The sequence below is a fragment of the Muntiacus reevesi genome, chromosome 3 (assembly GCF_963930625.1).
Source record: "Muntiacus reevesi chromosome 3, mMunRee1.1, whole genome shotgun sequence".
NCBI lineage: Eukaryota > Metazoa > Chordata > Mammalia > Artiodactyla > Cervidae > Muntiacus > Muntiacus reevesi.
In genome coordinates, this window is record NC_089251.1 from 191,654,667 (window position 1) to 191,669,306 (window position 14,640).

The 14,640-nt window shown below is 38.6% G+C and overlaps 1 protein-coding gene across 2 annotated transcripts in view; it reads left to right on the forward strand.

Moving 5' to 3' along the window:
• PTPRK (protein tyrosine phosphatase receptor type K) overlaps positions 1–14,640 on the forward strand; it is a 604,099-nt gene that overhangs the window by 314,310 nt on the left and 275,149 nt on the right. The window lies entirely within an intron of this gene.

The window sequence follows — 14,640 nt, forward strand, 5'->3', positions numbered from 1 at the left end:
GCTACTAGGTTAATGGTGAAAAGATTCTCCCCTGTGAGGGACACCCAGAGAGGTTCACAGAGTTACATGTAAAAGAGGAGAGGGAGGAAGGAGATAAAGATGAGCAGGAGGAGAAAAAGGGGGACTAAAGAGGAGAGAGACAGGTCTATGTAGTTCTCTGTTCCCAAAGTGTTCTCCATAGCCCAGACACCCACAAAGATTCACATAATTGGATTGGGAAGAGAAGGGGAAAGGAGGAAGTAGAGGTGTTCTGAGGTAGAAAACGGAGAGTCAAAAGTGGGAGAGAGTAGTCAACACACTCCTGAATAAAAATGGGAACTGAATATTGGATTTTTAAATGTCCAAAATTTATATCACATACTGAAAAACAAAGATTAAAAATCTAGAGTAGAGGTTAGACTCTTAAAAATACAATATAAAAAACAAAACAAATAATTTTAGAAATATATATGAAGTTCAGTTTAAAAATAGGGCTTCTCTTTTTTTTTTTTTTGCAAGGCTATAGTGAAATGAAAATGAAAATTAAGGAGTAATAGAGGAGTAATAGAGGACTTTAAAAGAATGTAAGAGAAAAAGCAAAAAAAGAAAAGCAAAAAAAGAAAAAAAATGTTTTCCCTAATTAAAAAAATCTTAAAAATATATGAAAATGAAAGTTAAGGAATAGTGGGGGAGTAATTGGGAATTTTAAAAGAAAATAAAAGAGAAAAAATAGAAAAGAAAAGAGAAAAAATTTTTTTTTTAATTAAAAAAAAAGAGGTAAAAATATATCTAGGAATATCTCTGGAGCTGTTGTGGTCAGTGTGGGTTCAGTTCAGTTTCAGATAGCTCCTCGTTCCAGCTTACACTTCTCGATATCTACAGGCCCCTTCCGGTGTAGTCGGTGTTACCTACAGGGATTTTAATCTGTTGCACCGGTCACTTCTGAAGCGATTCCCTTTTTTTATTTGGCGTCTGTTTGCCGGTCTGTTCAGTGTCTAATTTCCTCCCTGACACAGGCGGCCAGAGGTGGTCTCTTATTCAGGTTGCTAGTTCCGTCGCGCTGCGGGGAGGGGGGTCGCTGCTTTCCTGTCTGCGCTGCTCAGGCTCACGGCTGCTCTATATGAAGCGGTGCCCTGCGCTGCGTGCGGTTCCAGCACTCCGGTGTTCCACAAAAGCGTGAACTCGGTTGCGCCTGCGTTTTGTGCCTTCCCTGGCCAGAGCGGCTCAGGCAGCCAGGAGCTTGACGGGCGCACTCTCCCTGGTGCAGCGCGCCTTCTCCCCTCCGCGGTCCCAGGCTCAGTTTCCACCCGCGCCAGTCCGGTGCGTGCGCCCTGTGTCTCGCAGCGACCCCCCCCCGGCGGATATCGACCATCCAGAATCTCAGGAAGTCTTTGGTTAGAAACTGGAGGCCTGTTTGCAGGTTGGTAGGGGATGCCGCCTCTGGGGCCGAGTTTGTCCCTTTCCCCTCCCGCCTGCCTCCTGCCTCTGGCGGGGCTGGGCCGGTCTGCTGCAGGCTAGCTCTTCTCTGGACTTGCTCGGTCCCTTTGTTCTGTGAACAGCCGGCAGTGTGTTCGGGCCGGTTAATTTTCTCTCTCTCTTGCTATCCCACAGTTTAAGTTGCTCTCTCATGTTAGGTTGCTCCGATTGCTCTCAGGGCCTTTGGGCCCGGTCCTTACCCTAAGCAATGCCACCTGCTCCTCTCCGTTCCGCCCCCGCATGCTGGTGGCGGATGTGGGCGTCTGGGGTGCTTTTCCACTGGAAGTTGCTTTTAGGCACATAATCTGTGGGTTTTACTTTTCCTCCCAGTCAGGTTGCCCTCCGAGATTCAAAAACTTCCCCCAGACCCGCCAGTGCGAGGGTTTCCTAGTGTTTGGAAACTTCCTCTTTTAAGACTCCCTTCCCGGGATGGGTCTCCATCCCTAGCTCTTTTGTCTCTCTTTTCATCTTTTATATTTTGTCCTACCTCCTTTCGAAGACAATGGGCTGCTTTTCTGGGCGCCTCATGTCCTCTGCTAGCGATCAGAAGTTGTTTTGTGAAGTTTGCTCAGAGTTCAATTGTTATTTTGATAAATTTGTAGGGGAGAAAGTGGTCGCCCCATCCTATTCCTCCGCCATCTTGGCTCCTCCTGTCTGCTTTTTAATATGCTATGTAGGTCGGTCATAACTTTCCTGCCAAGGAATAGGCGTCTTTTAATTTCATGGCTGCAGTCACCATTTGCAGTCATTTGGGAGCCCCCAAAAATAAAGTCCGTCACTGTTTCCACTGTTTCCCAGTCTATTTCCATAAAGTGATGGGACCTGATGCCATGAACTTAGTTTTCTGAATATTGAGTTTTAAGTCAACTTTTTCACTCTCTTCTTTCATTTTCATCAAGAGGCTCTTTAGTTCCTTTTCACTTTCTGCCATAAGGGTGGTGCCATCTGTGTGTCTGAGGTTATTGATATTTCTCCTGGCAGTCTTGATTCCAGCTTGTGCTTCATCTAACCTAGTGTTTCTCATGATGTACTCTGCATAGAAGTTAAATAAGCAGGGGGACAATATACAGCCTTGATGTACTCCTTTTCTGATTTGGAACCAGTCTGTTTTTCCATGTCCAGTTCTAACTGTTGCTTCCTGACCTGCATATAGATTTCTCAAGAGGTAGGTGAGGTGGTCTGGTATTCCCATCTGTTTAAGAATTTTCACAGTTTATTGTGATCCACACAGTCAAAAGTTTTGGCATAGTTAATAAAGCAGAAGTAGATGTTTTTCTGGAACTTTCTTGCTTTTTCAGTCATCCAGCAGATATTGGCAATTTGATCTCTGGTTCCTCTGCCTTTTCTAAACCCAGCTTGAACATCTGGAGGTTCATGGTTCATGTATTGTCGAAAGCTGACTTGGAGAATTTTGAGCACTACTTTGCTAGTGTATGAGATGAGTGCAATTGTGCAGTAGTTTGAGCATTCTCTGGCATTGCTTTTCTTTGGGATTGGAATGAAAACTGACCATTTCCAGTCCTGTGGCCATTGATGAGTTTTCCAAATTCGCTGACATATTGAGTGCAGCACTTTCACAGCATCATCTTTTAGGATTTGAAATAGCTCAGCTGGAATTCCATCACCTCTACTAGATTTGTTTGTAGTGATGCTTCCTTGACTTTACCTTTCCAGGATGTCTGACTGTAGGTGAGTGATCACACCATTGTGATTATCTGAGTTGTGATGGTCATTTTTTATAGTTCTTCTGTGTATTCTGGCCACCTTTTCTTAATATCTTCTGCTTCTGTTAGGTCCATACAATTTCTGTTCTTTATGTGCCCATCTTTACATTTAAAGTTCTCTTGGTATCTCTAATTTTCTTGAAGAGATCTCTAGTCTTTCCCTTTCTTTTGATTTCCTCTCTTTACATTGATCACTGAGGAAGGCTTTCTTATATCTTTTTACTGTTCTTTGGAACTCTGCATTCAAATGGGTATATCTTTCCTTTTCTCCTTTGCCTTTCCCTTCTCTTCTTTTCATAGCTATTTGTAAGGTCTCCTCAGACAGATGTTTTGGGTTTTTCGCATTTCTTTTTCATGGGGATCGTCTTGATCACTGCCTCCTGCACAGTGTCACGAACCCCTGTTCATATTTCTTCAGGCACTCTGTCTATCAGATCTAATCCCTTGAATCTTACTTGTTACTTCCACTGTATAAATGTAAGGGATTTGATTTAGGTCATACCTTAATGGTCTAGTGGTTTTCCCCACTTTCTTCAATTTAAGTGTGAATTTGGCAATAAGGAGTTCATAATCTGAGCCATAGTTAGCTCCTGGTCTTGTTTTTGCTACTGTATACAGCTTTTCCATCTTTGACTGGAAAGAATATAACCATTCAGATTTCAGTATTGACCATCTGGTGATGTCCATGCATAGAGTCTTCTCTTGTGTTGTTGGAAGAGGGTGTTTGCTATGACCAATGCGTTCTCTTGGCAAATCTCTACTAGCCTTTGCCCTCCTTCATTCTGTACCCCAAGGCCAAATTTGCCTGTTACTCCAGGTGTTTCTTGACTTCCTACTTTTGCATTCCAGTTCCCTATAATGAAAAGGACATCCTTTTTTAGACGTTAGTTCTAGAACATTTTGTAGGTCTTCATAGAACCGTTCAGCTTCTTCAGCATTATTGGTCGGGGCATAGACTTGGATTACAGTGATACTGATACTGTGATACGTTTGCCTTGGAAACGAACAGAGATCATTGTATTGTTGCGATTGCATCAAAATACTGCATTTTGGATCCTTTTGTTGACTATGGTGGCTACTCCATTTCTTCTCAGGGATTCTTGCCCACAATAATAGATATAATGGCCATCTGAGTTAAGTTCACCTGTTCCAGTCCATTTTAGTTTGCTGATTCCTAAAGTTCACTCTTGCGATCTCCTGTTTGACCTTTTCCAATTTACCTTTATTCGTAGACCTAACATTTCAGGTTCATATGCTGTATTCCTCTTTACAGCATTGAACTTTACTTCCATCACCAGTCACATCCACAACTGGGTGTTGTTTTTGCTTTGGCTCCATCTTTTCGTTCTTTCTGGAGTTATTTCTGCACTAATATCTAGTAGCATACTGGGCACCTACTGACCTGGGGAGTTCATCTTTCAGTATCCTATCTTTCTGCTTTTCTATACTGTTCATGGAGTTCTTACAGCAAGAATACTGAAGTGATTTGCCTTTCCCTTCTCCAGTAGATCATGTTTTGTCAGAACTCTCCACCCTCTTAGGTGGCCCTACACAGCATGGCTCATAGTTTCATTGAGTTAGACAAGGCTGTGGTCTGTGTTACCAGATTGATTGTGCCTTTCAAGAACTCCAAATCTGATTTTGAGTTCAGAAGGCCGCCGTAACTCTATGAGGAAGACAAGTGAGGATTTACAAACACCCCTCGTTTCTCTTTCCCTTTCCATTGCAGTCAAAGAGAACTCCGGCCGTGGTGGTGCTGGGGGGTGATCGCATTGATACGATATTTAAGGTGGTTTCATGTATACAAAGACTTCCCTGGTGGCTCAGTCAGCAAAGCCTCTTCCTATAATGCGGGAGGCCTGGGTTCAATCCCTGGGTCAGAAAGATCTCCTGGAGAAGGAAATGACAACCCACTCCAGTACTCTTCCTTGGAAAATCCCATGGACAGAGGAGCCTGGTAGGCTACAGTCCATGGGGTCGCAAAGAGTCGGACACGACTGAGTGACTTCACTTTCACTTATGTATACAAATATATTTGGAGAATAACTTCCCTCCATTTATTAATCCCATATATCTCATATTTTATTTTGATTTTTAAAATTATCTTTAGCTTACAAGTGATATTTTAGTCATTTTATTGTTTAAAATGACATGCCAATTAGGTAAAAAATGGAGCACAAAAAAGCAGATGCAATGAGTTACCTGAGATAATCTGGGATAATCCATAAGGCATATCATAGTGGTTTTGCTGTGTCTTTAATGAGGTTCTTTCCTGCACGGTCTAAGCTATAAAATTAGTCTTAGAAGTAGGTCATTCACTCTAGCAATTTAGAAAACAATGACAAGATACATAAGCCAAATTAACCTCCTTGTACATGCTGACTGAATGACTGATGCATGAAATAATATGGATGAATGTTTTTAAAAGTCCACTGAGTGTCAGCAAGGTATAAATCTGGTGAAATCATGAGGATTTATGGAACATGATTTTAAAAAGTATGTTATGCAGTTCATTGATGTTGGATAAGGCAATTAGGATAAAATCTTTAATTCCTCCTAGAGAACTTTCAAATTCCTTTTCTTTTGTAAATCTCAGTGAAGTTGTTTTCATTCTAGATATGAACACCACTTTCTTTACAGCTTATAACTTGCAGTTTTCCCCATATGAATAGCTGTTTTTAATGTGTGCAACAAGTTTTAGAACTATGCATATTTTGTGTTCCTGAGAAACCTCCAGTGGTAAAGAATTTGTGAATCACCACTAAAGGCTTACGGTAAAATCCAGATTATGAGAAACAAAATCACAAGTGAAATTTTAGTGTACACTTAAATAAAATAAAATAAAAATAGGTGGTTATATTCCTGAGAGGTGTCAGATAATTTGTTCACAGGAAAGGTACAAAAATAAGTTATATAATTTCATGGGTTATACATCACTCATTATCAGAGAAATGCAAACAAAACCACAATGAGGTACCATCTCACACTGATCAGAATGGCTGCTATCCAAAAGTCTACAAGCAATAAATGCTGGAGAGTGTGTGGATAAAAGGGAACCCTCTTAGACTGTTGGTGGGAATGCAAACTAGTACAGCCACTATGGAGAACAGTGTGGAGATTTCTTTAAAAACTGGAAATAGAACTGCCATATGACCCAGCAATCCCACTCCTGGGCATACACACTGAGGAAACCAGATCTGAAAGAGACACGTGCACCCCAATATTCATCGCAGCACTGTTTATAATAGCCAGGACATGGAAGCAACCTAGATGCCCAACAGCAGACGAATGGATAAGGAAGCTGTGGTACATATACACCATGGAATATTACTCAGCCATTAAAAAGAATTCATTTGAATCAGTTCTGATGAGATGGATGAAACTGGAGCCCATTGTACAGAGTGAAGTAAGCCAGAAAGATAAAGACCATCACAGTATACTAACGCATCTATATGGAATTTAGAAAGATGGTAATGATAACCCTATATGCAAAACAGAAAAAGAGACACAGATGTACAGAACAGACTTTGGGACTCTATGGGAGAAGGCGAGGGTGGGATGTTCTGAGAGAATAGCATTGAAGCAAGTATACTGTCAAGGGTGAAACAGATCACCAGCCCAGGTTGGATGCGTGAGACAAGTGCTCAGGGCTGGTGCACTGGGATGACCCAGAGGGATGGGATGGGGAGGGAAGAGGGAGGGGGATCGGGATGGGGAACACATGTAAATCCATGGCTGATTCATGTCAATGTATGGCAAAATTACTTTACAATATTGTAAAGTAATTAGCCTCCAACTAATAAAAATAAATGAAAAAAATTCATGGGTTATGAAATTTATTTTATTGCAATCTAATAACATGGATAATAGATATGGCAATGGCAGGAAAAAGCATGTAAACAAATAATAACTTGACATAGCAGTTCCAAGTATTTACATAAGATAAATAAAAGCGCATGTTCACAAAAAGACTTGTATAACAGCTTTATTCATTATGTAACCAGTTATGTGAAGAACCCACATGTTCATTAACTGGAGAATGAATGAACAGGCTGTGGTTCTTTCATGCTGCTCATCAATGAGAAAGAGTGCACCAATGATATACGCACCAGTGCATGTGACGCTCAGCAACGTTATGTTTTCAGAAAGACAAGAGACACACAAGACTGCATGTCGTGTATGTCTTTATTTATATTAACTTCCAGAGTAGACGATGTTCATCTATCATTATAGATAAGTCAGAACAGTATTTGACTGTAGAGGGTGAGGTTCAGTGGAAATGGGCAGGAAAACTTTTTGAGGTAATGTAAGTGTCATGTAGCTTTGTTAGGGTTTTGTGTCTATGGGTACATATACATTTGTCAAAACTTAAGGTTTAACTAGTTAAATGTATATAGTTTATCGAAATAAACCATGGATGAGGAAAAAAGTGAGTATATGAAACATTTTATCAAATAGCCAAATCACTGGCAGTACTCATCAAGCTGTAGATGGCAATAGCCTACAAACCTTACCAGCATTTGTGTTCATTTTGTCCATTTGAAACCATTTGATTAGATTCAAAGGTAATTTTTAATTGTCACTGTAAACCTAAGTATAGACTAAAGCATGTTCTGAGTGTTCTGCTATCAGAACATATTATAACATTCAAGGGTGTGAAAGAGTTGAAACAGGGGTTGGACTCTAACTCATAAATTAGTATTCTTTCTTGAAAGTCCAGTGTAAGTGGACACCTACATGGCAAATCAAACAGAGCTCATTGCTGCAACATCTGTCAGGCCATATGCTTTGGCCTCAGGTTCAGTGTAGAAACTAAAATGCTAATGACTCCATCCATCATTACAGAGCTTGGTGGGCATGCATCGTTTGGTTGGACACAGAAATTCACCAGCAAAGTTACTGAAAGCGGGCAATTTTGTGGGGAGATTTGGTGGCACCATTTGTTTTGGTGAACTGAAATGGGGCTGTTCAATGTGTGCCTGGCAATCTTGTGCAGAGTGCCATCAAAGCAGTGGCGATTGGGCCAATCTGTCAGTAATCGCCCCAGGTGCTGGCAGTGTGCCTTCTGAGCGGGCCTGCCAAAGCAGGAGAGCCAGCCATCTCTTTGCCCTTGCTGAGGCTTGTCACTGCTAATGTACTGTGATACAGCTAGTTTCTCAGCCAAGGGGAATGTCATTCCTTCTGGAGCAATGGATAATTTAAGCAATAGATTGGGAGTAGAATTAGTACAATGAGATGCAAATTGCTCTCAAAAACAACCAGCGAGAGGCTGACCTTTTGCAGTACCAACTGTTGTCAGCTGAGGTTCATTGAAAATGGTTGCTCTGAAACTTCTGGCCACATAGTGTTTTATCTGTCCAGGCAAATGTCTTGTTCCTGTGTGACATGTGAACATCATCACAAAGCACTGGAAATCAGAAGCGTGATTTAGAAAAATGAATAATTTGGAAGTACAGAAATTTTATCTGGTGAAATATATCACTATCATATTTCAAATGCCAACTAGTTGTTGCTCAGAAAGCTCTTCTTGATGCTGCCATGCTATAATATTTTCTTATAGTATAAATATATGTCTGCTTATACTGTCATATGAAGTGCGTGGCTTCCTGTGTCATGCTTAATTTACACATGGAATTTTACTATCCCTGAAACTATTTCTTTTTGAGAAAAAAATCTGGTAATTTTTCATTTGTCATAATAAATGGAAAATCTTGGAAGAAATTAATCTATTCCTGGAAACATACAGTTTATAGTGGGCGATTAATTGAGAAGGAATTTGAGAGGACTATTTCAAAGCCAAACTGATTAAATATTTAACATGTGATTAATTCACATTGGGTACCATGGGGATAGGGGGAGAAAGGAATGAAATATAGTGAAGTTGTACTAATGTCTGGATTTGATGATAGTTCTGACATTATCTTGGTGAAGGTTCTAGCATTTTCTAGATCAATGGCCCTATGGCTGACACATATCTGAAATATTAGAATAACAAAAAGCAGTATATAATTACCAGAACCGTTAGTAAAGTCAGAGAAATTATGTCAGAATTGCTAAAGGTACATTGTTATCTTGAGACTTTTGGGAGACTGGATACATTTCTTCAAATAGAATATTGGGGACACAGAAGAGGCGTTTAATTTGTTTTTTATAGACACTAAAGTACAATAATAACCAGTGGTTTCAAGCTACTTGGTGAGAGATATAAGCTGATTATAAGGAAGACCTTTGTAATTGCAGGGTTGTTGAAACCTCGAATGAGCTAGTCTAGGAGGTAGTAAAATTACAATTAGTGAAAGTAGCCAAGCATAATCTGGATAAGCATTTGCTAGAGATGTCGAGGACATTTAAGCATGAGCCTGAATACTTTTTTAAGGTCCTTTTAGCCCTGGGAGATACTGGTATAACTGAGTAAGAGATCATATGGAATCTAAGTCCTGTGCTATTTCAGAGTTGAGAGAGCACTCCAAAGATTGGAGTAAGTTTAGTGAAATAGTCTTTAAAGGGCAAATGCAGGAGATGCAGTTTCAGTCGCTGTGTCAGGATGATCTCCTGGAGGAGGAAGTGGCAACCCATTCTAGTCTTCTTGCCTGGAAAATCCCATGGACAGAGGAGCCTGGCGGGTTACAGTCAGTGGGATTGGAAACAGGATTGAGCAGCTGAGCAGGCACATTGAAAGACATCTGGGACGTGGATAAGCAAGGGTTAAGTGGGCATGCTCAGCACTGCAGTGTGTGTTCATCAAGAGATGGATCTTCTTACAGTGGAAGGCTCACAATGGGAAATAGAGGTAAATATAGTTTATGGAAGAGATGGGATGAGGCCATGATGGTGACAAAAACAAGAAAGAAACTCCTGCTGGCAATATAGACATCACGTAGTGAGAAGCCTAGGATTGGACTGTGCTGTTGAGTTTTGAAAAAAATGTGAGGAGGGAAGGAGAGGGACCAGTGGAAGAAGACTGTTGAGTTTGGATCAGGTTGATACCAGGTGAAGGAATCTGGGAGGATGTGAGTGAAGTAATAAAGACAGATTACTAGAATCTTATAGAGTAATAAAGGTTTTTAATTGCCTTAAGCATTTACTTTTGACAGTCTGTGAATGTGTTTCTCATTTTCTGTCTGAGAATTAATTTGTCTGTTCGACCCAACTGTTTACTTGTTTCTCCTTCTGCCTTGATAATTGCATGTGAGTTTTCCTAAACAGAAGTGAAAAATGGGGAAGCATTTTCATTCCTTTTCAGTCCTTCTAACCTTAAAAAAGTTTACCAAGACAGTTTGAAGCTTGTGGCCAAGTTAATCTCTGAGTGTTCCTGATTTCACTTAGGAGAGTTCATCTATGAAAAGGCTGTTGGTGTTATCCACCTTGCCTTCTGTATCCTGCGGCTCACAGAGCCGGACTAGCATCAGAGAAAAGTATCAGACATGTTTGTACTTTCCTGACTCCTTGTAAACTGATAGATGCTTACTAGCCTGCTGCTTAATTCTAATTTTCTCTGTTTATCCTATTTAAGTATTGAAGTGAAGTGTTAGTCACTCAGTCATGCCTGACTCTTTGCGACCCTATGGACTGTAGCCCGCTAGGCTCCTCTGTCCATGGAATTCTCCAGGCAAGAATACTGGAGTGGGTTGTCATTTCCTTCTCCAATTTGATTTATAATTAATTCTACTCCACTTAAAAGGCCATGTTCTATTTGATAGCTAATAGCTATGACTCTTGTCAGTTCTGCTTTTCCTCAGGATATTGGTTTATTTGAGTTCATGGCATTATATCTTCCGTCATGGCTTCATGTGAAGAATTATAATCATTGGTCTTAAAGTAAAATCACTGACCAAGTATCATTGATTATAATGTTTATCTTTTACTCTTTCCATTTTGGGTGTGTATGTATGTAACAAAGACCATCAGAAAGTGTAATCATATTTAATTTTTAGAATTGTTAAATATCCCTGAGGTCATTTTGGTTGGCTTTGTGTGACTTTCTACCATAAAAAGTTCAATGCCTCAAAGATATAATGCATTCTTTTCTTTCTTTGCTTACTCATAAACTCTGAGTTTGTTGTCTACAGATTACATAATTGACTATAAATGAATAATGTGTGGAGTATTGTTTGTCTTCTTTATCTTTATTTATTTTTGTCTTATTTATAATTTATCTTTATTTATGTTTGTCTTATTTATCTTCTTTATTCCTGGAACATGTCTGTAAAAGCCTGGCAGTGTAGAAGCTCAAGGATTTCTTCTTATCAATATCTATAAATAACAATTGACTACTTTTTTTGTACAAGAGTAATACACTCTCCGACTGTTTCCAGGTCTGCTCTTCAGTGTATTTTTCAGGTGTGTCCCATCAAGCACTTTACAACTTTTAATGAACTCCTATGACCAGTGTTGCAATATGGGGTTCTGGTAGTGGGCTGGGTTTCTTCTTAATGAAAAGCAGTCTGATTTAAAGATCTAATATTTATAAAATTATTTTATTTTAGAGTAAAACATAGAGAAAACCTCACAAAAAATGGAAAACTATGACTCAATGAATTTCTGTAAGATACCGACCACACAGATCATGAAGAAGACTACCAGCCATCCTAGAGGCTCTTTTCAAGTTTTCCATCTTAGACAACTGAGTCATCTCCCTACCCCTATAAATAATAATTATCATGGCTTTTAGCCTTTGTTTTTCTTTTGATTTTTGTCATATATAATGTGTATATATATATATATATATATATGTATATATATATATACTCTTCTTAGACACTATAGATTAGTCTTGTCTATTTTTAAAAATATATCTTTTAAAGTCCTGTTAATCTCTGTGTCTTTCCTCTGTCCCTTTTTTCCCTCACAATTTATCTGTTGAGGAACCCAGGCCGTTTGACTTGTAGTTTTCACACAGTCTGCATTTTACTGATTGCATACAAATGTCCTCTTCAGTTCAACATGTTCCTTTGAATTTCCTGAAAATTGGCAGCCAGATCTAGACTCAGGTTTGATCCTCTGGCAATGCTAGAGGGGGTGCATAGCATGATTACCAGAGGCACAAAAACGTCTCATTTCTTTTTTTTGATCCTGATACCAATTGGTGCTTAATAACTATATTCACTCTTGGAAATTGTCAGTTGTGATATTCTAATTTTATTATTTCTTTTGTATTTTGTTTAATTAATGAAGACATGCTTCTCATCATCTACTATTTCACTATACAGTGACACAGTTCATTTAAAGAAAGGGTTGGTAGCGTCTCAGCTCTTTCTTTAATTAGTGGTTTTCAGTATAATTGGTTGGTTCTTAACATCATCAAAAGGTGACAGATTCTTCCTCTTTTTTCTTTTTATTTAGTATCATGAACTCATGGATTTATATATATTTAATGGACTTCAATTCACTGCAATTACTACTGTTTTTTAAACTCAAATCATCCACTTTTTGCTGGTGGTTGGCTCCTGAGTCCTTTTGATATGCCTTCAGTAGTCTTTGATAACTTTCTTGTATTGTTGCAAGAAATTAGTTTGTGTGATTGTGGAACCTGGGTAAGCAAGTTAAAGTCTGTAAATCAAGCTCTTGGAGAGGCCAGACTGGAATATCCAGCCACAGACTAAAGTTGCTATTCACAGGTGGAATTTCTTCTACTTCAGGGAGGCCTCTGATCTACTCTTAACTAAGATTATCTAGGATATTCTCCCTTACGTAATGTTGGTTGGTTATGGACTTTAATCCCATCTACAAAATACCGTAGTAGAGACACCTAGTTAGTTAGTGTTTTGATTGAATAACTTGGGACTGTAGCCTTGTCAGGTTGACACATTAAAAGAGCATCACGATTATCAAATATATTATTCACTTAGATATTGTTTTATCTTCATAATATTGTTATTATTAGAATTTGCAGTTAGAACTTTTACACAGTTGTCTCACCTAATATTCTCAGTATCTGTGTTGAATAAACCTTTACAAATTGATGTCCCCATTTTTAGATGAAAAGGCAGAGACTTGAGAAGAAATGAGAAATTGTGAAGCTAATAAGTAGTCATTTTGAGACTAGAACAATGGTGTCATCTCCCATAGCTCTGTTTACTCATGACCTCTTTGTGTGGTTCCTCATATTTATCACCTTGTCCCAGCATTGCAAAGATGCTTTTGCTTCTTAGGTTAGAATCCATTTTTGTGTTTAATAACTGAGTTTATTTTTTGTTAAGCTTGGCTAATAATCCTGATTCTAGTAATTTGCTCCCCCCAGCACATTTTTACCCTACTTTTTTCAGAATTATAGCATTTGCATCCTCTTTTCCTGTGTCAAATACCATTTATTTGTTCAGTCCTTTTATTACCATGTAGTAAATGGGTGGTGAACTTAGTATTATAATTTTAGTGTAATTTCTCTTAAAGGAACATTATTTCCTTATTGTTTAATCTATTGAAGTCAGTATCATTTGTAATGGATATAAATGAGTGCTTTTCTCAAAATAGTAACAATGTTTCTAATTTTTTAAATTTATAAATGTCTAAATCTTTGTTTGCCTTGATACTCTTTCATGTTTCTAAAATTCTTTGATTTAATTGTTCAATGATGATGATGATGATGATAGCTTTATCTCTATGATACCTATGAGAAAGAAAAAAAATTCATATGGCAGACAAGTCCCAGGAAGGAACCCTCAGGTCCTTGGCTGGATTGTTATATGATTCACTGATTCACATCAACCTTAATTTTAGTGGGCAAATTTAAACTGAGATTAGTTTTGCAAAGAGCACCGGTGCTGACAAATTATATGCAGTCCCCTAAATATATTTTATAGGAATTTAAATGCAAAACATAGAAAAACAATCACTTGCTCTTTATCCAGCTCTTAAGAGGATGGAGGAGACACATATCATTATGGAAGGCAGTGAAAAAGAAAGCAATAAATGTAATTTAATTTTTCTTCTTGTCATTAGAGTGAAATAATCTCTGCAAGTGTTCCAAGTGCCACATTATTTAATTTAAAATTAAATCAGATTAATTTTATTCCTCAAGTTTTGAAAAGAGAGACAGAAATAAACTATTCCATATTTTAACCGTACCATATTTACCTTTAGGATTTCAAGCTGAAAATAATAGAGAACCAAATGTGTCATATCATTAACAGGAAATCCAGAAATAGGGGAGGGGGGGGCTCTAAGAACTGTTGACATCATTTCATTTTTAAATTTTAAAAATTTTTCTCAAGAAAGTAAAGTGAGGATTTATTAAATGGTAGTACACCCTCAGGGTGAGAGTGGGCAGACTTGGGTGAGAAGCTTCTGACACCGTTTTAGATATACGATCAAGAACCTGATTCTGTTTCTCCTTATTGTGACATCCTCATCATTTTATTCATGACATTGAGAAAAGAAGAGGGCCCACTCTGCTTTCTCTAAAAGTGAGAAAATCTTTCTGGAAATAACATGGCCTATTCCTATTATTTCTCATTGGCCAGGA